The sequence below is a fragment of the Salmo salar genome, chromosome 08 (assembly GCF_965601325.2).
Source record: "Salmo salar chromosome 08, fSalSal1, whole genome shotgun sequence".
NCBI classification, from domain to species: Eukaryota; Metazoa; Chordata; class Actinopteri; order Salmoniformes; family Salmonidae; genus Salmo; species Salmo salar.
In genome coordinates, this window is record NC_138298.1 from 4,802,501 (window position 1) to 4,822,500 (window position 20,000).

General features: G+C 41.4%; 42 non-coding genes across 42 annotated transcripts in view; all 42 read right to left on the bottom strand.

Annotated features, from left to right (window-relative positions):
- Positions 1 to 309: 309 nt before the first annotated feature.
- Positions 310 to 428, bottom strand: LOC145852039 (5S ribosomal RNA). The gene has a single exon (XR_014373893.1). It is a non-coding gene; the product is annotated as a 5S ribosomal RNA (ribosomal RNA).
- Positions 429 to 567: 139 nt separating this feature from the next.
- On the bottom strand, positions 568 to 686 carry LOC145884592 (5S ribosomal RNA). The gene has a single exon (XR_014396170.1). It is a non-coding gene; the product is annotated as a 5S ribosomal RNA (ribosomal RNA).
- A 6,252-nt stretch (positions 687 to 6,938) lies between these two features.
- On the bottom strand, positions 6,939 to 7,057 carry LOC145886237 (5S ribosomal RNA). Its single transcript, XR_014397821.1, has one exon. It is a non-coding gene; the product is annotated as a 5S ribosomal RNA (ribosomal RNA).
- A 139-nt stretch (positions 7,058 to 7,196) lies between these two features.
- Positions 7,197 to 7,315, bottom strand: LOC145887364 (5S ribosomal RNA). Its single transcript, XR_014398955.1, has one exon. It is a non-coding gene; the product is annotated as a 5S ribosomal RNA (ribosomal RNA).
- A 139-nt stretch (positions 7,316 to 7,454) lies between these two features.
- Positions 7,455 to 7,573, bottom strand: LOC145852335 (5S ribosomal RNA). The gene has a single exon (XR_014374190.1). It is a non-coding gene; the product is annotated as a 5S ribosomal RNA (ribosomal RNA).
- Positions 7,574 to 7,712: 139 nt separating this feature from the next.
- Positions 7,713 to 7,831, bottom strand: LOC145850978 (5S ribosomal RNA). The gene has a single exon (XR_014372827.1). It is a non-coding gene; the product is annotated as a 5S ribosomal RNA (ribosomal RNA).
- A 409-nt stretch (positions 7,832 to 8,240) lies between these two features.
- On the bottom strand, positions 8,241 to 8,359 carry LOC145883062 (5S ribosomal RNA). The gene has a single exon (XR_014394635.1). It is a non-coding gene; the product is annotated as a 5S ribosomal RNA (ribosomal RNA).
- Positions 8,360 to 8,498: 139 nt separating this feature from the next.
- On the bottom strand, positions 8,499 to 8,617 carry LOC145851059 (5S ribosomal RNA). The gene has a single exon (XR_014372909.1). It is a non-coding gene; the product is annotated as a 5S ribosomal RNA (ribosomal RNA).
- Positions 8,618 to 9,026: 409 nt separating this feature from the next.
- LOC145883630 (5S ribosomal RNA) lies at positions 9,027 to 9,145 on the bottom strand. The gene has a single exon (XR_014395206.1). It is a non-coding gene; the product is annotated as a 5S ribosomal RNA (ribosomal RNA).
- Positions 9,146 to 9,284: 139 nt separating this feature from the next.
- Positions 9,285 to 9,403, bottom strand: LOC145882980 (5S ribosomal RNA). Its single transcript, XR_014394552.1, has one exon. It is a non-coding gene; the product is annotated as a 5S ribosomal RNA (ribosomal RNA).
- A 139-nt stretch (positions 9,404 to 9,542) lies between these two features.
- LOC145882981 (5S ribosomal RNA) lies at positions 9,543 to 9,661 on the bottom strand. Its single transcript, XR_014394553.1, has one exon. It is a non-coding gene; the product is annotated as a 5S ribosomal RNA (ribosomal RNA).
- Positions 9,662 to 9,800: 139 nt separating this feature from the next.
- LOC145852337 (5S ribosomal RNA) lies at positions 9,801 to 9,919 on the bottom strand. The gene has a single exon (XR_014374192.1). It is a non-coding gene; the product is annotated as a 5S ribosomal RNA (ribosomal RNA).
- Positions 9,920 to 10,058: 139 nt separating this feature from the next.
- On the bottom strand, positions 10,059 to 10,177 carry LOC145850979 (5S ribosomal RNA). The gene has a single exon (XR_014372828.1). It is a non-coding gene; the product is annotated as a 5S ribosomal RNA (ribosomal RNA).
- Positions 10,178 to 10,586: 409 nt separating this feature from the next.
- Positions 10,587 to 10,705, bottom strand: LOC145884080 (5S ribosomal RNA). The gene has a single exon (XR_014395659.1). It is a non-coding gene; the product is annotated as a 5S ribosomal RNA (ribosomal RNA).
- A 139-nt stretch (positions 10,706 to 10,844) lies between these two features.
- Positions 10,845 to 10,963, bottom strand: LOC145883063 (5S ribosomal RNA). Its single transcript, XR_014394636.1, has one exon. It is a non-coding gene; the product is annotated as a 5S ribosomal RNA (ribosomal RNA).
- A 139-nt stretch (positions 10,964 to 11,102) lies between these two features.
- Positions 11,103 to 11,221, bottom strand: LOC145885085 (5S ribosomal RNA). The gene has a single exon (XR_014396665.1). It is a non-coding gene; the product is annotated as a 5S ribosomal RNA (ribosomal RNA).
- A 409-nt stretch (positions 11,222 to 11,630) lies between these two features.
- LOC145883631 (5S ribosomal RNA) lies at positions 11,631 to 11,749 on the bottom strand. Its single transcript, XR_014395207.1, has one exon. It is a non-coding gene; the product is annotated as a 5S ribosomal RNA (ribosomal RNA).
- Positions 11,750 to 11,888: 139 nt separating this feature from the next.
- LOC145852338 (5S ribosomal RNA) lies at positions 11,889 to 12,007 on the bottom strand. Its single transcript, XR_014374193.1, has one exon. It is a non-coding gene; the product is annotated as a 5S ribosomal RNA (ribosomal RNA).
- A 139-nt stretch (positions 12,008 to 12,146) lies between these two features.
- Positions 12,147 to 12,265, bottom strand: LOC145851825 (5S ribosomal RNA). Its single transcript, XR_014373677.1, has one exon. It is a non-coding gene; the product is annotated as a 5S ribosomal RNA (ribosomal RNA).
- A 409-nt stretch (positions 12,266 to 12,674) lies between these two features.
- Positions 12,675 to 12,793, bottom strand: LOC145884082 (5S ribosomal RNA). Its single transcript, XR_014395661.1, has one exon. It is a non-coding gene; the product is annotated as a 5S ribosomal RNA (ribosomal RNA).
- A 139-nt stretch (positions 12,794 to 12,932) lies between these two features.
- On the bottom strand, positions 12,933 to 13,051 carry LOC145883064 (5S ribosomal RNA). The gene has a single exon (XR_014394637.1). It is a non-coding gene; the product is annotated as a 5S ribosomal RNA (ribosomal RNA).
- A 139-nt stretch (positions 13,052 to 13,190) lies between these two features.
- On the bottom strand, positions 13,191 to 13,309 carry LOC145850702 (5S ribosomal RNA). Its single transcript, XR_014372550.1, has one exon. It is a non-coding gene; the product is annotated as a 5S ribosomal RNA (ribosomal RNA).
- A 409-nt stretch (positions 13,310 to 13,718) lies between these two features.
- Positions 13,719 to 13,837, bottom strand: LOC145882660 (5S ribosomal RNA). Its single transcript, XR_014394228.1, has one exon. It is a non-coding gene; the product is annotated as a 5S ribosomal RNA (ribosomal RNA).
- A 139-nt stretch (positions 13,838 to 13,976) lies between these two features.
- LOC145882983 (5S ribosomal RNA) lies at positions 13,977 to 14,095 on the bottom strand. Its single transcript, XR_014394555.1, has one exon. It is a non-coding gene; the product is annotated as a 5S ribosomal RNA (ribosomal RNA).
- A 139-nt stretch (positions 14,096 to 14,234) lies between these two features.
- Positions 14,235 to 14,353, bottom strand: LOC145882984 (5S ribosomal RNA). Its single transcript, XR_014394556.1, has one exon. It is a non-coding gene; the product is annotated as a 5S ribosomal RNA (ribosomal RNA).
- A 139-nt stretch (positions 14,354 to 14,492) lies between these two features.
- LOC145852339 (5S ribosomal RNA) lies at positions 14,493 to 14,611 on the bottom strand. Its single transcript, XR_014374194.1, has one exon. It is a non-coding gene; the product is annotated as a 5S ribosomal RNA (ribosomal RNA).
- Positions 14,612 to 14,750: 139 nt separating this feature from the next.
- Positions 14,751 to 14,869, bottom strand: LOC145885087 (5S ribosomal RNA). The gene has a single exon (XR_014396667.1). It is a non-coding gene; the product is annotated as a 5S ribosomal RNA (ribosomal RNA).
- A 409-nt stretch (positions 14,870 to 15,278) lies between these two features.
- Positions 15,279 to 15,397, bottom strand: LOC145883633 (5S ribosomal RNA). Its single transcript, XR_014395209.1, has one exon. It is a non-coding gene; the product is annotated as a 5S ribosomal RNA (ribosomal RNA).
- Positions 15,398 to 15,536: 139 nt separating this feature from the next.
- On the bottom strand, positions 15,537 to 15,655 carry LOC145887186 (5S ribosomal RNA). The gene has a single exon (XR_014398775.1). It is a non-coding gene; the product is annotated as a 5S ribosomal RNA (ribosomal RNA).
- A 139-nt stretch (positions 15,656 to 15,794) lies between these two features.
- Positions 15,795 to 15,913, bottom strand: LOC145851826 (5S ribosomal RNA). The gene has a single exon (XR_014373678.1). It is a non-coding gene; the product is annotated as a 5S ribosomal RNA (ribosomal RNA).
- A 409-nt stretch (positions 15,914 to 16,322) lies between these two features.
- Positions 16,323 to 16,441, bottom strand: LOC145883634 (5S ribosomal RNA). Its single transcript, XR_014395210.1, has one exon. It is a non-coding gene; the product is annotated as a 5S ribosomal RNA (ribosomal RNA).
- Positions 16,442 to 16,580: 139 nt separating this feature from the next.
- LOC145852340 (5S ribosomal RNA) lies at positions 16,581 to 16,699 on the bottom strand. Its single transcript, XR_014374195.1, has one exon. It is a non-coding gene; the product is annotated as a 5S ribosomal RNA (ribosomal RNA).
- Positions 16,700 to 16,838: 139 nt separating this feature from the next.
- LOC145851827 (5S ribosomal RNA) lies at positions 16,839 to 16,957 on the bottom strand. The gene has a single exon (XR_014373679.1). It is a non-coding gene; the product is annotated as a 5S ribosomal RNA (ribosomal RNA).
- Positions 16,958 to 17,366: 409 nt separating this feature from the next.
- Positions 17,367 to 17,485, bottom strand: LOC145884083 (5S ribosomal RNA). The gene has a single exon (XR_014395662.1). It is a non-coding gene; the product is annotated as a 5S ribosomal RNA (ribosomal RNA).
- Positions 17,486 to 17,624: 139 nt separating this feature from the next.
- Positions 17,625 to 17,743, bottom strand: LOC145883065 (5S ribosomal RNA). Its single transcript, XR_014394638.1, has one exon. It is a non-coding gene; the product is annotated as a 5S ribosomal RNA (ribosomal RNA).
- Positions 17,744 to 17,882: 139 nt separating this feature from the next.
- On the bottom strand, positions 17,883 to 18,001 carry LOC145850703 (5S ribosomal RNA). Its single transcript, XR_014372551.1, has one exon. It is a non-coding gene; the product is annotated as a 5S ribosomal RNA (ribosomal RNA).
- Positions 18,002 to 18,410: 409 nt separating this feature from the next.
- On the bottom strand, positions 18,411 to 18,529 carry LOC145882661 (5S ribosomal RNA). The gene has a single exon (XR_014394229.1). It is a non-coding gene; the product is annotated as a 5S ribosomal RNA (ribosomal RNA).
- A 139-nt stretch (positions 18,530 to 18,668) lies between these two features.
- Positions 18,669 to 18,787, bottom strand: LOC145882985 (5S ribosomal RNA). The gene has a single exon (XR_014394557.1). It is a non-coding gene; the product is annotated as a 5S ribosomal RNA (ribosomal RNA).
- Positions 18,788 to 18,926: 139 nt separating this feature from the next.
- Positions 18,927 to 19,045, bottom strand: LOC145882986 (5S ribosomal RNA). The gene has a single exon (XR_014394558.1). It is a non-coding gene; the product is annotated as a 5S ribosomal RNA (ribosomal RNA).
- A 139-nt stretch (positions 19,046 to 19,184) lies between these two features.
- On the bottom strand, positions 19,185 to 19,303 carry LOC145852341 (5S ribosomal RNA). The gene has a single exon (XR_014374196.1). It is a non-coding gene; the product is annotated as a 5S ribosomal RNA (ribosomal RNA).
- Positions 19,304 to 19,442: 139 nt separating this feature from the next.
- On the bottom strand, positions 19,443 to 19,561 carry LOC145887376 (5S ribosomal RNA). Its single transcript, XR_014398967.1, has one exon. It is a non-coding gene; the product is annotated as a 5S ribosomal RNA (ribosomal RNA).
- Positions 19,562 to 19,970: 409 nt separating this feature from the next.
- The window catches only part of LOC145881728 (5S ribosomal RNA), a 119-nt gene continuing 89 nt past the window's right edge, over positions 19,971 to 20,000 (bottom strand). Inside the window, exon 1 of the ribosomal RNA XR_014393298.1 lies at positions 19,971 to 20,000. This exon is cut by the window's right edge and continues 89 nt beyond it. This is a non-coding gene — a ribosomal RNA (5S ribosomal RNA).

A 20,000-nucleotide genomic window follows, 5' to 3' on the forward strand; every position in this document is an offset into this window, starting at 1 on the left:
TGAAAAAGTAGAAGAAATTACAAACACTGTTCCCATCACTTTTTAGCACAGGTAGTTGGATAAAATACCAACTTTATTTCCTTTCATCATTTGAACAGGGCAAAGGAGCACAAAGCACACACAAGCTGCATTCAGCAACAATATTCTTGTTTGTCTTATAAATACAAGGCAGATGCTAATTGAAAACACAAGGAAATTTGATCCTATTAAAAAGGCAGGAAGCTGCATTTAGTCAATTCATCATTAAATGCTTAATACAAGGCAGTGTTGCTGATGAAATAGTGCAAGAGCACACCCTCGTGGACAAAATGCTTACAGCACCTGGTATTCCCAGGCGGTCTCCCATCCAAATACTAACCAGGCCCGACCCTGCTTAGCTTTCGAGATCAGACGAGATCGGGCGTACCCAGGCTGGTATGCCCGTAAGCAAGAAACAATCTCTTGCTACAACATATATAGTCAAAGTGAGTCTGATAAAACAGACATTTAGTCAATTCATCATTAAATGCTTACTACAAGGCAGTGTTGCTGATGAAATAGTGCAAGAGCACACCCTCGTGGACAAATTTCTTACAGCACCTGGTATTCCCAGGCGGTCTCCCATCCAAGTACTAACCAGGCCCGACCCTGCTTAGCTTCCGAGATCAGACGAGATCGGGCGTACCCAGGCTGGTATGGCCGTAAGCGAGAAACAATCTCTTGCTACAACATATATAGTTAAAATGAGTCTGATAAACAGACATTGCATTTTCACCAATTAGATAAGCAGCTTGAACTTTGTGTCACTGAAAAAGTAGAAGAAATTACAAACACTGTTCCCATCACTTTTTAGCACAGGTAGTTGGATAAAATACCAAGTTTATTTCCTTTCATCATTTGAACAGGGCAAAGGAGCACAAAGCACACACAAGCTGCATTCAGCAACAATATTCTTGTTTGTCTTATAAATACAAGGCAGATGCTAATTGAAAACACAAGGAAATTTGATCCTATTAAAAAGGCAGGAAGCTGCATTTAGTCAATTCATCATTAAATGCTTAATACAAGGCAGTGTTGCTGATGAAATAGTGCAAGAGCACACCCTCGTGGACAAAATGCTTACAGCACCTGGTATTCCCAGGCGGTCTCCCATCCAAATACTAACCAGGCCCGACCCTGCTTAGCTTTCGAGATCAGACGAGATCGGGCGTACCTTTTTTTTTTTATCTTTTATTATGAAAAAACACATAATATTTACAATATTCAAACAATAATAATAAAAAAGGATGAACAATTCATCCTTTTACAAAATCAAAAAAGAAAAGAAAATAAAACCAATTAATAATTAAAAGCAAGTTTTCCATTTTGATCAATTTCGATAAAAGTGCTCCCCCACACAAACAGTTTTTCAAAATTACATCCTCCATATTTATATATTAGTTCAATATCTTTCTCTAAAATACTTTTAAATAAAACCTCCACACTCACAATTTTCCCTTCATAATGTCCTAAATTCCTTCTTTGTCTTACAGCGTATCTAGCATGGCTAAGAACAAAATTCATCAAATTAATATTAAAAACTTTGCTTTTTCCATTTATACCAAATAGAAACAACCTCCTCCACTCAATCCCATTTACAATATCTTCTCCCCAATGTTGTTCTAAAAGCCCCTTTATAAACTCATGAAACCCTTGTAATCTACTACATTCAATAAAAAAGTGCATAAAATTTTCCACCTCCGTACCACAAATATCACATTCTCTTTTAATGTCTCTATTTATTTGATGTAAAACCACGTTCGTAAAAATCCTATTATGTTTCAATTTAAAATCATTATCTTCACATTCTATAGAATTATATTTGACATTGACATTCTTCCATATTGATTTTACATCTATATTTACAAATACCCTAGACCACACTTTTTCTGAAGCAGGAGCTTTTATCTCTCTTAAAATACATTTTTCATAAATCTTTTTAACTTTCAAACCTGATAAAACATGTTTCTCCCCATTACTTTCATAATATAAAACCGGTAAACCCTTAGCTCTCTCAACCACCTCTGTATTTATTAAAAGCACCCATTCTTCAGGAATACACCCTAAAATTCTCTTATACATATTATCTACTGTAGTTTTGCTTATTTCATCTTCCACTTCACAAACATTATCATAAATCGCTTGTACAGTAAGGAACCCTGGAATGACCTCGTATAAAATATCCCCAATCTGTCTCATCCCAGCCCTCATAAAATATTTACAAAACAACATCTTATTATTATATTGTATCTTGGGATTTAAGAAAATTGGCTGATTTAAAATATTGTCTAAAATGGTACACTCATAATAAATATTTGGTAAAAACTCCCCCCAAGCTTCAAACACTTCTCTATAAAACAATGGTATATTACTTAACATTTCTTTTTTCATGCACATCAATAAACCATTGTCCCCCATCCTCCCAACCTCCTGCAAATACTCCTTAAAAAATCTTTTCCATCCATAATCTAGTTCACCATATAAATATTTCCGTACCATTTTAACTCTAATTGCTTTTTTCCTTACATTTAAATCCACCAACTTCAAACCCCCCTCCTCATAACCTGCAATCAATGTTTTAAAAGAAATTTTCGCTCCTTTCCCATCCCATAAAAAATCAACTAAAATCATATTCATTTCAGATAAAACCCATTCTGGTACATCTAAAACGTTCATGACATGAATAAAAATTGACATCAGCAAGGAATTTACAACAATTACTTTCCCTTTTAATTTCAAAGCCCTCCCCCTCCACATATTTACTACCTTCCTAACTTTGTTTATAACCCCACTCCATGTCAGATCCCTAGCTTCTTGTTCCTTCACCCCTAAAAACACACCTAACACCTTAAAATAATCATTTACCACCTTAAAAGGAAAAGTCCCCTCATTATTCTTCCCAACATACATTATTACTGACTTCTCCATATTCACTTTAGCTCCTGAGGCTTTCTCATATACTTTAAAACACTCCATCACCCTTTTAACACTTCCCTCATCTCTGACTGTAATTGTGGTATCGTCTGCATATTGATGAATTAAACTAAAACCTCCTTGCGGAGTCTCTACACAATTTATAAAATGATCTTTTTTAAGGTATGCCGCTAAGGGTTCTACCGATAAAACAAACAATAAAGCTGATAAAGGGCACCCCTGTCTCACTGATCTCTCAAGAATAAAAGAATCTGTTAAAATCCCATTACATTTAACCCTACTTTTAGCCTTTCTATATAATAATTTTATCCATCTTATAATTCCATTTCCAAACCCATACTTTTCCAGTACCCTAAACATAAAATCATGTTCCACCCTGTCAAAAGCTTTATTAAAATCTATACCTAAAACAATTCCCCCTATCTTATCGCTATTCATTTTATTTATCACATCTCTAAGTGTAGTTATGGTATCTGCTATATCTCTTCCAGGCACACTATAATTTTGTGTAGGTGCTATAATATCATTTAAAACCATCTTCATCCTATTTGCCAGTATCTTAGCTAAAATCTTATAATCTGAGTTTAATAAACTAATTGGCCTATAATTTTCTAATTTCAATTTACTCCCCTTATTTTTATATAAAATCGATATCAGCCCTGTCACCATGGAATCTGAAACAGTATTATTGTCTTCCATATATTGATATACTTCTAATAAAATAGGTGCTAAAATACTTTCATACATTTTATAAAACTCTGCAATTAGTCCATCTACTCCAGGACTTTTATTTATTTGTAAACCCTTAATTGCATCTTTCACTTCATCCATTGTTATCTTCCTATCACACATTTGCTTATCCTCAACACCAATTTGCACATCAACACTACTTAAAATCTCTTTTACACACCCCTCATCCACCTCCCCTTTCTTAAATAAATCCTTATAAAAATTCTGTACCGTTTCTAATATCTCCACATAATCATTTACCACTTCACCCTTTACATTTTCAATCTCACTAATATATGATTTCATCTGTTTAGTTTTCTCTAAACCAAGAAAAAACGACGTACATTTCTCCCCTTCTAAAACATATTTTGCCCTACTTCTTATAATTGCACCCTTACACTTATCTATTTCACATTTGCTCAATTTTTCTTTTAAATCTAAAAACTTTTCAATAGTATAATCAGGATCACTATCACATTTCTTCATTTCTTCATTCAATTTTGTTCTTAAATAATTTTCTGCTCTTGTCATCCTACTCCTCTGCTTCCTTGCATATCTAATACTAAAAACTTTTATTTTTTCTTTAACATTTTCCCACCACTTGCACTTATCATTCCCTTTTTGCTTATCCTCCATTTCATGTTCTATCAAAGATTTAAGTTGTTTCCCGTATTCCTCATCACCTAGATACCCTGCATTCATACACCATATTCCCCCCCCTTTCCTTTCCTTATCTAACCCCACCGAAAAAGTTAACCCAGCATGATCACTAAAAGTTGTAAAAATATATTTAATATCCTTCATAAAATTCCTTAACCCTTCATTTACTAAAACCAAATCTATCCGTGTCTGTTTCAATTCCCCTAAAACCACCTGCCTTCTAGAAAATTCTCTCTTATTCGGATTCTCCTCCCTCCATATATCAATTAAATTGTTTTCAACCATCATCTTCCTTAAAACCCCCCTAGATACGTCACTTCTAAAAATAGCTCCCCTTGTCATATCTAGTCTATCCATTTTTACATTAAAATCCCCAACTAAAATACAGTTTCCCTTGCACCATTTCGCTAATTCTAAAAATAAATTCCTTCTCTCTATTTCATTATTCGGCGCATAAATATTTATAATCCTAAAAACCCTACTCATATACTCAAAGTCTAAAATTAAAATCCGCCCATTATTATCATTATATATCTTCTTCACATTTTCTACTACATCCTTCCTTATTAAAATTGCAACCCCACATGAATTCCCCCTACCATTGTTTACATAAATAAAATCCCTCCATATTTTCTGAATTTCTAAAACACACATATTATCCCAGTGCGTCTCTTGAATACATAAAATATCAGAATTCTTTATGTGTACTATTCTATTAAATTTTCCTATTGTTCTCAACCCATTCGCATTTATCGACATTATTGTTACCATACTAATAAATAATAAAATTATAAAATATAATTTCATTATCCTCTACCTTTTATCCAGTTTCTTTCCTCTTCCACCCTTTCTCTCCCCCCCCTCCGCTGCTTTCCTCTTCCTGTATCCTCCTCTCATTCTTTCAAATTTTTCCCCATCATCCGAGTCCGATATCTCCTCCAAGTCCATTTCATCCAGCCAACTTTTCTTCTTTACACCCTCATCCGTTGTGCTCCCCGTGTTCATCGCCGATTCTGGAATGCTCGTTGTGCTCCCCGTGTTCATCGCCGATTCTGGAATGTTCGTTGTGCTCCCCGTGTTCTCCGCCGTTTCTGGAATGTTCATCTCCGTCTCACGTGTAGTAGTCGTTGTGCTCCCCGTGTTCATACCCGTCTCTGTTATTGTCATTAAACTTAAGACCCTCTCCATTTCTTCACCCCCCGAGGTACTTGTTTGTGCTGTGCTTTCCCCCAAAACCCGTGAGTCCCCCGTGCTTCCCCCCAATCCACTTCCCCTCTCCTCCTGAAAACTCCACCTTCTTATTTCCGAATCCATACTGCTCCCAATTTCGTTAATCTTCTGGTCTTCTTTCTTCTCCCTTCTTCCTTCCTCCGTCTCTCCACCTTCCACCACGTCCTCTCCTCCATCTTCTTCTCCTTCTTGCGATGATACAACTGCTTCCTCGAATAGTACTTGACTCCCCTCTTCAGTCATAACTTCTCCACAGTTGCACTCCGCCAATCTCTTTCTGCATCTTCCACAAACATTCCTTTCCTTCTCTCCGACACACTCTCTCGCATAATGGCCTTGATTGCCGCACTTGAAACACTTGAATTCAGGGCAATCTTTAACTATGTGCCCAGGTTGTATGCACAATCGACAAACTCTGACCTGCTTGTCATGGATCACCCTGAAGTATTCAGCTCCTTCCAGCGTCTCAATTTTTGTGGAATATGGCAATGATTTTACTTTTTCCGTAAATTTAACTTTACAAAACCGTGTTCCGTCAACCACCTCCGTTCCAGGCCAAACTCTCCTCCTTATCTCCGAGACGGCCGTTACTCCCCAGCTACTCAGCTTGTCCAGTATAACTTTGTCTTCGATGTATACCGGGAGATTCATAAAAGACACCACCAATTCATTTACATTCACATCTCTCGCCATAATCCTGGTGTCCTTTATCCTTAAACCGTCCATTAGCCGTTCTTTACCTTTTCCGTTTTTCATCGTAATTTCATACTTCTTCTCGCCTTTCATTCGGCATCCCACCACCTCTCCACACATCTCCTTAATTGCTCGCAGTAATTCCATCGTCGTCATCTTTTCTTCTCCCACCAACTCAATTGCCACCGTGTATTCTTTTCCATATTTCATTCCTCCTTTTTCGTTTTCCTTCCGTTGCGCATTTTCGTTGTCTTTGTCCGTTCCGTTTGTCGTTGCCATGTTGTCCGTCATTGTAAATCAAAAATGAAAGCGAAAAAACCTCCCCCAGGCAGCAAAACTGCAGGGGGGGAAAACTAAACAAAACTAAAAACTATCCAAATAAAAAACAATAAATTATATTGCAAAAACCAAAAAAAGAAACGAAAATAGCTCTCGAGCAAACACTCTCAAGCAAACACTCACAGCTCAATTACTCGCACCTGTCGTCACTTCTCCAATCAAGGATTAGCGCCCCCAGGCTGGTATGGCCGTAAGCGAGAAACAATCTCTTGCTACAACATATATAGTCAAAGTGAGTCTGATAAAACAGACATTTAGTCAATTCATCATTAAATGCTTACTACAAGGCAGTGTTGCTGATGAAATAGTGCAAGAGCACACCCTCGTGGACAAAATGCTTACAGCACCTGGTATTCCCAGGCGGTGTCCCATCCAAGTACTAACCAGGCCCGACCCTGCTTAGCTTCCGAGATCAGACGAGATCGGGCGTACCCAGGCTGATATGGCCGTAAGCGAGAAATAATCTCTTGCTACAACATATATAGTCAAAGTGAGTCTGATAAAACAGACATTTAGTCAATTCATCATTAAATGCTTACTACAAGGCAGTGTTGCTGATGAAATAGTGCAAGAGCACACCCTCGTGGACAAAATGCTTACAGCACCTGGTATTCCCAGGCGGTCTCCCATCCAAGTACTAACCAGGCCCGACCCTGCTTAGCTTCCGAGATCAGACGAGATCGGGCGTACCCAGGCTGATATGGCCGTAAGGGAGAAATAATCTCTTGCTACAACATATATAGTCAAAGTGAGTCTGATAAAACAGACATTTAGTCAATTCATCATTAAATGCTTACTACAAGGCAGTGTTGCTGATGAAATAGTGCAAGAGCACACCCTCGTGGACAAAATGCTTACAGCACCTGGTATTCCCAGGCGGTCTCCCATCCAAGTACTAACCATGCCCGACCCTGCTTAGCTTCCGAGATCAGACGAGATCGGGGGTACCCAGGCTGACATGGCCGTAAGCGGGAAACAATCTCTTGCTACAACATATATAGTCAAAGTGAGTCTGATAAAACAGACATTTAGTCAATTCATCATTAAATGCTTACTACAAGGCAGTGTTGCTGATGAAATAGTGCAAGAGCACACCCTCGTGGACAAAATGCTTACAGCACCTGGTATTCCCAGGCGGTCTCCCATCCAAGTACTAACCAGGCCCGACCCTGCTTAGCTTCCGAGATCAGACAAGATCGGTCGTACCCAGGCTGGTATGGCCGTAAGCGAGAAACAATCTCTTGCTACAACATATATAGTCAAAGTGAGTGTGATAAACAGACATTGCATTTTCACCAATTAGATAAGCAGCTTGAACTTTGTGTCACTGAAAAAGTAGAAGAAATTACAAACACTGTTCCCATCACTTTTTAGCACAGGTAGTTGGATAAAATACAAACTTTATTTCCTTTCATCATTTGAACAGGGCAAAGGAGCACAAAGCACACACAAGCTGCATTCAGCAACAATATTCTTGTTTGTCTTATAAATACAAGGCAGATGCTAATTGAAAACACAAGGAAATTTGATCCTATTAAAAAGGCAGGAAGCTGCATTTAGTCAATTCATCATTAAATGCTTACTACAAGGCAGTGTTGCTGATGAAATAGTGCAAGAGCACACCCTCGTGGACAAAATGCTTACAGCACCTGGTATTCCCAGGCGGTGTCCCATCCAAGTACTAACCAGGCCCGACCCTGCTTAGCTTCCGAGATCAGACGAGATCGGGAGTACCCAGGCTGGTATGGCCGTAAGCGAGAAACAATCTCTTGCTACAACATATATAGTCAAAGTGAGTCTGATAAAACAGACATTTAGTCAATTCATCATTAAATGCTTACTACAAGGCAGTGTTGCTGATGAAATAGTGCAAGAGCACACCCTCGTGGACAAAATGCTTACAGCACCTGGTATTCCCAGGCGGTCTCCCATCCAAGTACTAACCAGGCCCGACCCTGCTTAGCTTCTGAGATCAGACGAGATCGGGAGTACCCAGGCTGGTATGGCCGTAAGGGAGAAACAATCTCTTGCTACAACATATATAGTCAAAGTGAGTGTGATAAACAGACATTGCATTTTCACCAATTAGATAAGCAGCTTGAACTTTGTGTCACTGAAAAAGTAGAAGAAATTACAAACACTGTTCCCATCACTTTTTAGCACAGGTAGTTGGATAAAATACAAACTTTATTTCCTTTCATCATTTGAACAGGGCAAAGGAGCATAAAGCACACACAAGCTGCATTCAGCAACAATATTCTTGTTTGTCTTATAAATACAAGGCAGATGCTAATTGAAAACACAAGGAAATTTGATCCTACTAAAAAGGCAGGAAGCTGCATTTAGTCAATTCATCATTAAATGCTTACTACAAGGCAGTGTTGCTGATGAAATAGTGCAAGAGCACACCCTCGTGGACAAAATGCTTACAGCACCTGGTATTCCCAGGCGGTCTCCCATCCAAGTACTAACCAGGCCCGACCCTGCTTAGCTTCCGAGATCAGACGAGATCGGGCGTACCCAGGCTGATATGGCCGTAAGCTAGAAACAATCTCTTGCTACAACATATATAGTCAAAGTGAGTCTGATAAAACAGACATTTAGTCAATTCATCATTAAATGCTTACTACAAGGCAGTGTTGCTGATGAAATAGTGCAAGAGCACACCCTCGTGGACAAAATGCTTACAGCACCTGGTATTCCCAGGCGGTGTCCCATCCAAGTACTAACCAGGCCCGACCCTGCTTAGCTTCCGAGATCAGACGAGATCGGGCGTACCCAGGCTGGTATGGCCGTAAGCGAGAAACAATCTCTTGCTACAACATATATAGTCAAAGTGAGTCTGATAAAACAGACATTTAGTCAATTCATCATTAAATGCTTACTACAAGGCAGTGTTGCTGATGAAATAGTGCAAGAGCACACCCTCGTGGACAAAATGCTTACAGCACCTGGTATTCCCAGGCGGTGTCCCATCCAAGTACTAACCAGGCCCGACCCTGCTTAGCTTCCGAGATCAGACGAGATCGGGCGTACCCAGGCTGGTATGGCCGTAAGCGAGAAACAATCTCTTGCTACAACATATATAGTCAAAGTGAGTCTGATAAAACAGACATTTAGTCAATTCATCATTAAATGCTTACTACAAGGCAGTGAGGCTGATGAAATAGTGCAAGAGCACACCCTCGTGGACAAAATGCTTACAGCACCTGGTATTCCCAGGCGGTCTCCCATCCAAGTACTAACCATGCCCGACCCTGCTTAGCTTCCGAGATCAGACGAGATCGGGGGTACCCAGGCTGACATGGCCGTAAGCGGGAAACAATCTCTTGCTACAACATATATAGTCAAAGTGAGTCTGATAAAACAGACATTTAGTCAATTCATCATTAAATGCTTCCTCCAAGGCAGTGTTGCTGATGAAATAGTGCAAGAGCACACCCTCGTGGACAAAATGCTTACAGCACCTGGTATTCCCAGGCGGTCTCCCATCCAAGTACTAACCAGGCCCGACCCTGCTTAGCTTCCGAGATCAGACAAGATCGGTCGTACCCAGGCTGGTATGGCCGTAAGCGAGAAACAATCTCTTGCTACAACATATATAGTCAAAGTGAGTGTGATAAACAGACATTGCATTTTCACCAATTAGATAAGCAGCTTGAACTTTGTGTCACTGAAAAAGTAGAAGAAATTACAAACACTGTTCCCATCACTTTTTAGCACAGGTAGTTGGATAAAATACAAACTTTATTTCCTTTCATCATTTGAACAGGGCAAAGGAGCACAAAGCACACACAAGCTGCATTCAGCAACAATATTCTTGTTTGTCTTATAAATACAAGGCAGATGCTAATTGAAAACACAAGGAAATTTGATCCTATTAAAAAGGCAGGAAGCTGCATTTAGTCAATTCATCATTAAATGCTTACTACAAGGCAGTGTTGCTGATGAAATAGTGCAAGAGCACACCCTCGTGGACAAAATGCTTACAGCACCTGGTATTCCCAGGCGGTCTCCCATCCAAGTACTAACCAGGCCCGACCCTGCTTAGCTTCCGAGATCAGACGAGATCGGGAGTACCCAGGCTGATATGGCCGTAAGCGAGAAACAATCTCTTGCTACAACATATATAGTCAAAGTGAGTCTGATAAAACAGACATTTAGTCAATTCATCATTAAATGCTTACTACAAGGCAGTGTTGCTGATGAAATAGTGCAAGAGCACACCCTCGTGGACAAAATGCTTACAGCACCTGGTATTCCCAGGCGGTGTCCCATCCAAGTACTAACCAGGCCCGACCCTGCTTAGCTTCCGAGATCAGACGAGATCGGGAGTACCCAGGCTGGTATGGCCGTAAGCGAGAAACAATCTCTTGCTACAACATATATAGTCAAAGTGAGTCTGATAAAACAGACATTTAGTCAATTCATCATTAAATGCTTACTACAAGGCAGTGTTGCTGATGAAATAGTGCAAGAGCACACCCTCGTGGACAAAATGCTTACAGCACCTGGTATTCCCAGGCGGTCTCCCATCCAAGTACTAACCAGGCCCGACCCTGCTTAGCTTCCGAGATCAGACGAGATCGGGAGTACCCAGGCTGGTATGGCCGTAAGGGAGAAACAATCTCTTGCTACAACATATATAGTCAAAGTGAGTGTGATAAACAGACATTGCATTTTCACCAATTAGATAAGCAGCTTGAACTTTGTGTCACTGAAAAAGTAGAAGAAATTACAAACACTGTTCCCATCACTTTTTAGCACAGGTAGTTGGATAAAATACAAACTTTATTTCCTTTCATCATTTGAACAGGGCAAAGGAGCATAAAGCACACACAAGCTGCATTCAGCAACAATATTCTTGTTTGTCTTATAAATACAAGGCAGATGCTAATTGAAAACACAAGGAAATTTGATCCTATTAAAAAGGCAGGAAGCTGCATTTAGTCAATTCATCATTAAATGCTTACTACAAGGCAGTGTTGCTGATGAAATAGTGCAAGAGCACACCCTCGTGGACAAAATGCTTACAGCACCTGGTATTCCCAGGCGGTCTCCCATCCAAGTACTAACCAGGCCCGACCCTGCTTAGCTTCCGAGATCAGACGAGATCGGGCGTACCCAGGCTGATATGGCCGTAAGCGAGAAATAATCTCTTGCTACAACATATATAGTCAAAGTGAGTCTGATAAAACAGACATTTAGTCAATTCATCATTAAATGCTTACTACAAGGCAGTGTTGCTGATGAAATAGTGCAAGAGCACACCCTCGTGGACAAAATGCTTACAGCACCTGGTATTCCCAGGCGGTCTCCCATCCAAGTACTAACCATGCCCGACCCTGCTTAGCTTCCGAGATCAGACGAGATCGGGGGTACCCAGGCTGACATGGCCGTAAGCGGGAAACAATCTCTTGCTACAACATATATAGTCAAAGTGAGTCTGATAAAACAGACATTTAGTCAATTCATCATTAAATGCTTACTACAAGGCAGTGTTGCTGATGAAATAGTGCAAGAGCACACCCTCGTGGACAAAATGCTTACAGCACCTGGTATTCCCAGGCGGTCTCCCATCCAAGTACTAACCAGGCCCGACCCTGCTTAGCTTCCGAGATCAGAAAAGATCGGTCGTACCCAGGCTGGTATGGCCGTAAGCGAGAAACAATCTCTTGCTACAACATATATAGTCAAAGTGAGTGTGATAAACAGACATTGCATTTTCACCAATTAGATAAGCAGCTTGAACTTTGTGTCACTGAAAAAGTAGAAGAAATTACAAACACTGTTCCCATCACTTTTTAGCACAGGTAGTTGGATAAAATACAAACTTTATTTCCTTTCATCATTTGAACAGGGCAAAGGAGCACAAAGCACACACAAGCTGCATTCAGCAACAATATTCTTGTTTGTCTTATAAATACAAGGCAGATGCTAATTGAAAACACAAGGAAATTTGATCCTATTAAAAAGGCAGGAAGCTGCATTTAGTCAATTCATCATTAAATGCTTACTACAAGGCAGTGTTGCTGATGAAATAGTGCAAGAGCACACCCTCGTGGACAAAATGCTTACAGCACCTGGTATTCCCAGGCGGTCTCCCATCCAAGTACTAACCAGGCCCGACCCTGCTTAGCTTCCGAGATCAGACGAGATCGGGAGTACCCAGGCTGATATGGCCGTAAGCGAGAAACAATCTCTTGCTACAACATATATAGTCAAAGTGAGTCTGATAAAACAGACATTTAGTCAATTCATCATTAAATGCTTACTACAAGGCAGTGTTGCTGATGAAATAGTGCAAGAGCACACCCTCGTGGACAAAATGCTTACAGCACCTGGTATTCCCAGGCGGTGTCCCATCCAAGTACTAACCAGGCCCGACCCTGCTTAGCTTCCGAGATCAGACGAGATCGGGAGTACCCAGGCTGGTATGGCCGTAAGCGAGAAACAATCTCTTGCTACAACATATATAGTCAAAGTGAGTCTGATAAAACAGACATTTAGTCAATTCATCATTAAATGCTTACTACAAGGCAGTGTTGCTGATGAAATAGTGCAAGAGCACACCCTCGTGGACAAAATGCTTACAGCACCTGGTATTCCCAGGCGGTCTCCCATCCAAGTACTAACCAGGCCCGACCCTGCTTAGCTTCCGAGATCAGACGAGATCGGGAGTACCCAGGCTGGTATGGCCGTAACGGAGAAACAATCTCTTGCTACAACATATATAGTCAAAGTGAGTGTGATAAACAGACATTGCATTTTCACCAATTAGATAAGCAGCTTGAACTTTGTGTCACTGAAAAAGTAGAAGAAATTACAAACACTGTTCCCATCACTTTTTAGCACAGGTAGTTGGATAAAATACAAACTTTATTTCCTTTCATCATTTGAACAGGGCAAAGGAGCATAAAGCACACACAAGCTGCATTCAGCAACAATATTCTTGTTTGTCTTATAAATACAAGGCAGATGCTAATTGAAAACACAAGGAAATTTGATCCTATTAAAAAGGCAGGAAGCTGCATTTAGTCAATTCATCATTAAATGCTTACTACAAGGCAGTGTTGCTGATGAAATAGTGCAAGAGCACACCCTCGTGGACAAAATGCTTACAGCACCTGGTATTCCCAGGCGGTCTCCCATCCAAGTACTAACCAGGCCCTACCCTGCTTAGCTTCCGAGATCAGACGAGATCGGGCGTACCCAGGCTGATATGGCCGTAAGCTAGAAACAATCTCTTGCTACAACATATATAGTCAAAGTGAGTCTGATAAAACAGACATTTAGTCAATTCATCATTAAATGCTTACTACAAGGCAGTGTTGCTGATGAAATAGTGCAAGAGCACACCCTCGTGGACAAAATGCTTACAGCACCTGGTATTCCCAGGCGGTGTCCCATCCAAGTACTAACCAGGCCCGACCCTGCTTAGCTTCCGAGATCAGACGAGATCGGGCGTACCCAGGCTGGTATGGCCGTAAGCGAGAAACAATCTCTTGCTACAACATATATAGTCAAAGTGAGTCTGATAAAACAGACATTTAGTCAATTCATCATTAAATGCTTACTACAAGGCAGTGTTGCTGATGAAATAGTGCAAGAGCACACCCTCGTGGACAAAATGCTTACAGCACCTGGTATTCCCAGGCGGTGTCCCATCCAAGTACTAACCAGGCCCGACCCTGCTTAGCTTCCGAGATCAGACGAGATCGGGCGTACCCAGGCTGGTATGGCCGTAAGCGAGAAACAATCTCTTGCTACAACATATATAGTCAAAGTGAGTCTGATAAAACAGACATTTAGTCAATTCATCATTAAATGCTTACTACAAGGAAGTGTTGCTGATGAAATAGTGCAAGAGCACACCCTCGTGGACAAAATGCTTACAGCACCTGGTATTCCCAGGCGGTCTCCCATCCAAGTACTAACCATGCCCGACCCTGCTTAGCTTCCGAGATCAGACGAGATCGGGGGTACCCAGGCTGACATGGCCGTAAGCGGGAAACAATCTCTTGCTACAACATATATAGTCAAAGTGAGTCTGATAAAACAGACATTTAGTCAATTCATCATTAAATGCTTACTACAAGGCAGTGTTGCTGATGAAATAGTGCAAGAGCACACCCTCGTGGACAAAATGCTTACAGCACCTGGTATTCCCAGGCGGTCTCCCATCCAAGTACTAACCAGGCCCGACCCTGCTTAGCTTCCGAGATCAGACGAGATCGGGAGTACCCAGGCTGGTATGGCCGTAAGGGAGAAACAATCTCTTGCTACAACATATATAGTCAAAGTGAGTGTGATAAACAGACATTGCATTTTCACCAATTAGATAAGCAGCTTGAACTTTGTGTCACTGAAAAAGTAGAAGAAATTACAAACACTGTTCCCATCACTTTTTAGCACAGGTAGTTGGATAAAATACAAACTTTATTTCCTTTCATCATTTGAACAGGGCAAAGGAGCATAAAGCACACACAAGCTGCATTCAGCAACAATATTCTTGTTTGTCTTATAAATACAAGGCAGATGCTAATTGAAAACACAAGGAAATTTGATCCTATTAAAAAGGCAGGAAGCTGCATTTAGTCAATTCATCATTAAATGCTTACTACAAGGCAGTGTTGCTGATGAAATAGTGCAAGAGCACACCCTCGTGGACAAAATGCTTACAGCACCTGGTATTCCCAGGCGGTCTCCCATCCAAGTACTAACCAGGCCCGACCCTGCTTAGCTTCCGAGATCAGACGAGATCGGGCGTACCCAGGCTGATATGGCCGTAAGCGAGAAACAATCTCTTGCTACAACATATATAGTCAAAGTGAGTCTGATAAAACAGACATTTAGTCAATTCATCATTAAATGCTTACTACAAGGCAGTGTTGCTGATGAAATAGTGCAAGAGCACACCCTCGTGGACAAAATGCTTACAGCACCTGGTATTCCCAGGCGGTCTCCCATCCAAGTACTAACCAGGCCCGACCCTGCTTAGCTTCCGAGATCAGACGAGATCGGGGGTACCCAGGCTGACATGGCCGTAAGCGGGAAACAGTCTCTTGCTACAACATATATAGTCAAAGTGAGTCTGATAAAACAGACATTTAGTCAATTCATCATTAAATGCTTACTACAAGGCAGTGTTGCTGATGAAATAGTGCAAGAGCACACCCTCGTGGACAAAATGCTTACAGCACCTGGTATTCCCAGGCGGTCTCCCATCCAAGTACTAACCAGGCCCGACCCTGCTTAGCTTCCGAGATCAGAAAAGATCGGTCGTACCCAGGCTGGTATGGCCGTAAGCGAGAAACAATCTCTTGCTACAACATATATAGTCAAAGTGAGTGTGATAAACAGACATTGCATTTTCACCAATTAGATAAGCAGCTTGAACTTTGTGTCACTGAAAAAGTAGAAGAAATTACAAACACTGTTCCCATCACTTTTTAGCACAGGTAGTTGGATAAAATACAAACTTTATTTCCTTTCATCATTTGAACAGGGCAAAGGAGCACAAAGCACACACAAGCTGCATTCAGCAACAATATTCTTGTTTGTCTTATAAATACAAGGCAGATGCTAATTGAAAACACAAGGAAATTTGATCCTATTAAAAAGGCAGGAAGCTGCATTTAGTCAATTCATCATTAAATGCTTACTACAAGGCAGTGTTGCTGATGAAATAGTGCAAGAGCACACCCTCGTGGACAAAATGCTTACAGCACCTGGTATTCCCAGGCGGTCTCCCATCCAAGTACTAACCAGGCCCGACCCTGCTTAGCTTCCGAGATCAGACGAGATCGGGCGTACCCAGGCTGATATGGCCGTAAGCGAGAAATAATCTCTTGCTACAACATATATAGTCAAAGTGAGTCTGATAAAACAGACATTTAGTCAATTCATCATTAAATGCTTACTACAAGGCAGTGTTGCTGATGAAATAGTGCAAGAGCACACCCTCGTGGACAAAATGCTTACAGCACCTGGTATTCCCAGGCGGTCTCCCATCCAAGTACTAACCATGCCCGACCCTGCTTAGCTTCCGAGATCAGACGAGATCGGGGGTACCCAGGCTGACATGGCCGTAAGCGGGAAACAATCTCTTGCTACAACATATATAGTCAAAGTGAGTCTGATAAAACAGACATTTAGTCAATTCATCATTAAATGCTTACTACAAGGCAGTGTTGCTGATGAAATAGTGCAAGAGCACACCCTCGTGGACAAAATGCTTACAGCACCTGGTATTCCCAGGCGGTCTCCCATCCAAGTACTAACCAGGCCCGACCCTGCTTAGCTTCCGAGATCAGAAAAGATCGGTCGTACCCAGGCTGGTATGGCCGTAAGCGAGAAACAATCTCTTGCTACAACATATATAGTCAAAGTGAGTGTGATAAACAGACATTGCATTTTCACCAATTAGATAAGCAGCTTGAACTTTGTGTCACTGAAAAAGTAGAAGAAATTACAAACACTGTTCCCATCACTTTTTAGCACAGGTAGTTGGATAAAATACAAACTTTATTTCCTTTCATCATTTGAACAGGGCAAAGGAGCACAAAGCACACACAAGCTGCATTCAGCAACAATATTCTTGTTTGTCTTATAAATACAAGGCAGATGCTAATTGAAAACACAAGGAAATTTGATCCTATTAAAAAGGCAGGAAGCTGCATTTAGTCAATTCATCATTAAATGCTTACTACAAGGCAGTGTTGCTGATGAAATAGTGCAAGAGCACACCCTCGTGGACAAAATGCTTACAGCACCTGGTATTCCCAGGCGGTCTCCCATCCAAGTACTAACCAGGCCCGACCCTGCTTAGCTTCCGAGATCAGACGAGATCGGGAGTACCCAGGCTGATATGGCCGTAAGCGAGAAACAATCTCTTGCTACAACATATATAGTCAAAGTGAGTCTGATAAAACAGACATTTAGTCAATTCATCATTAAATGCTTACTACAAGGCAGTGTTGCTGATGAAATAGTGCAAGAGCACACCCTCGTGGACAAAATGCTTACAGCACCTGGTATTCCCAGGCGGTGTCCCATCCAAGTACTAACCAGGCCCGACCCTGCTTAGCTTCCGAGATCAGACGAGATCGGGAGTACCCAGGCTGGTATGGCCGTAAGCGAGAAACAATCTCTTGCTACAACATATATAGTCAAAGTGAGTCTGATAAAACAGACATTTAGTCAATTCATCATTAAATGCTTACTACAAGGCAGTGTTGCTGATGAAATAGTGCAAGAGCACACCCTCGTGGACAAAATGCTTACAGCACCTGGTATTCCCAGGCGGTCTCCCATCCAAGTACTAACCAGGCCCGACCCTGCTTAGCTTCCGAGATCAGACGAGATCGGGAGTACCCAGGCTGGTATGGCCGTAACGGAGAAACAATCTCTTGCTACAACATATATAGTCAAAGTGAGTGTGATAAACAGACATTGCATTTTCACCAATTAGATAAGCAGCTTGAACTTTGTGTCACTGAAAAAGTAGAAGAAATTACAAACACTGTTCCCATCACTTTTTAGCACAGGTAGTTGGATAAAATACAAACTTTATTTCCTTTCATCATTTGAACAGGGCAAAGGAGCATAAAGCACACACAAGCTGCATTCAGCAACAATATTCTTGTTTGTCTTATAAATACAAGGCAGATGCTAATTGAAAACACAAGGAAATTTGATCCTATTAAAAAGGCAGGAAGCTGCATTTAGTCAATTCATCATTAAATGCTTACTACAAGGCAGTGTTGCTGATGAAATAGTGCAAGAGCACACCCTCGTGGACAAAATGCTTACAGCACCTGGTATTCCCAGGCGGTCTCCCATCCAAGTACTAACCAGGCCCTACCCTGCTTAGCTTCCGAGATCAGACGAGATCGGGCGTACCCAGGCTGATATGGCCGTAAGCTAGAAACAATCTCTTGCTACAACATATATAGTCAAAGTGAGTCTGATAAAACAGACATTTAGTCAATTCATCATTAAATGCTTACTACAAGGCAGTGTTGCTGATGAAATAGTGCAAGAGCACACCCTCGTGGACAAAATGCTTACAGCACCTGGTATTCCCAGGCGGTGTCCCATCCAAGTACTAACCAGGCCCGACCCTGCTTAGCTTCCGAGATCAGACGAGATCGGGCGTACCCAGGCTGGTATGGCCGTAAGCGAGAAACAATCTCTTGCTACAACATATATAGTCAAAGTGAGTCTGATAAAACAGACATTTAGTCAATTCATCATTAAATGCTTACTACAAGGCAGTGTTGCTGATGAAATAGTGCAAGAGCACACCCTCGTGGACAAAATGCTTACAGCACCTGGTATTCCCAGGCGGTGTCCCATCCAAGTACTAACCAGGCCCGACCCTGCTTAGCTTCCGAGATCAGACGAGATCGGGCGTACCCAGGCTGGTATGGCCGTAAGCGAGAAACAATCTCTTGCTACAACATATATAGTCAAAGTGAGTCTGATAAAACAGACATTTAGTCAATTCATCATTAAATGCTTACTACAAGGAAGTGTTGCTGATGAAATAGTGCAAGAGCACACCCTCGTGGACAAAATGCTTACAGCACCTGGTATTCCCAGGCGGTCTCCCATCCAAGTACTAACCATGCCCGACCCTGCTTAGCTTCCGAGATCAGACGAGATCGGGGGTACCCAGGCTGACATGGCCGTAAGCGGGAAACAATCTCTTGCTACAACATATATAGTCAAAGTGAGTCTGATAAAACAGACATTTAGTCAATTCATCATTAAATGCTTACTACAAGGCAGTGTTGCTGATGAAATAGTGCAAGAGCACACCCTCGTGGACAAAATGCTTACAGCACCTGGTATTCCCAGGCGGTCTCCCATCCAAGTACTAACCAGGCCCGACCCTGCTTAGCTTCCGAGACCAGACGAGATCGGGAGTACCCAGGCTGGTATGGCCGTAAGGGAGAAACAATCTCTTGCTACAACATATATAGTCAAAGTGAGTGTGATAAACAGACATTGCATTTTCACCAATTAGATAAGCAGCTTGAACTTTGTGTCACTGAAAAAGTAGAAGAAATTACAAACACTGTTCCCATCACTTTTTAGCACAGGTAGTTGGATAAAATACAAACTTTATTTCCTTTCATCATTTGAACAGGGCAAAGGAGCATAAAGCACACACAAGCTGCATTCAGCAACAATATTCTTGTTTGTCTTATAAATACAAGGCAGATGCTAATTGAAAACACAAGGAAATTTGATCCTATTAAAAAGGCAGGAAGCTGCATTTAGTCAATTCATCATTAAATGCTTACTACAAGGCAGTGTTGCTGATGAAATAGTGCAAGAGCACACCCTCGTGGACAAAATGCTTACAGCACCTGGTATTCCCAGGCGGT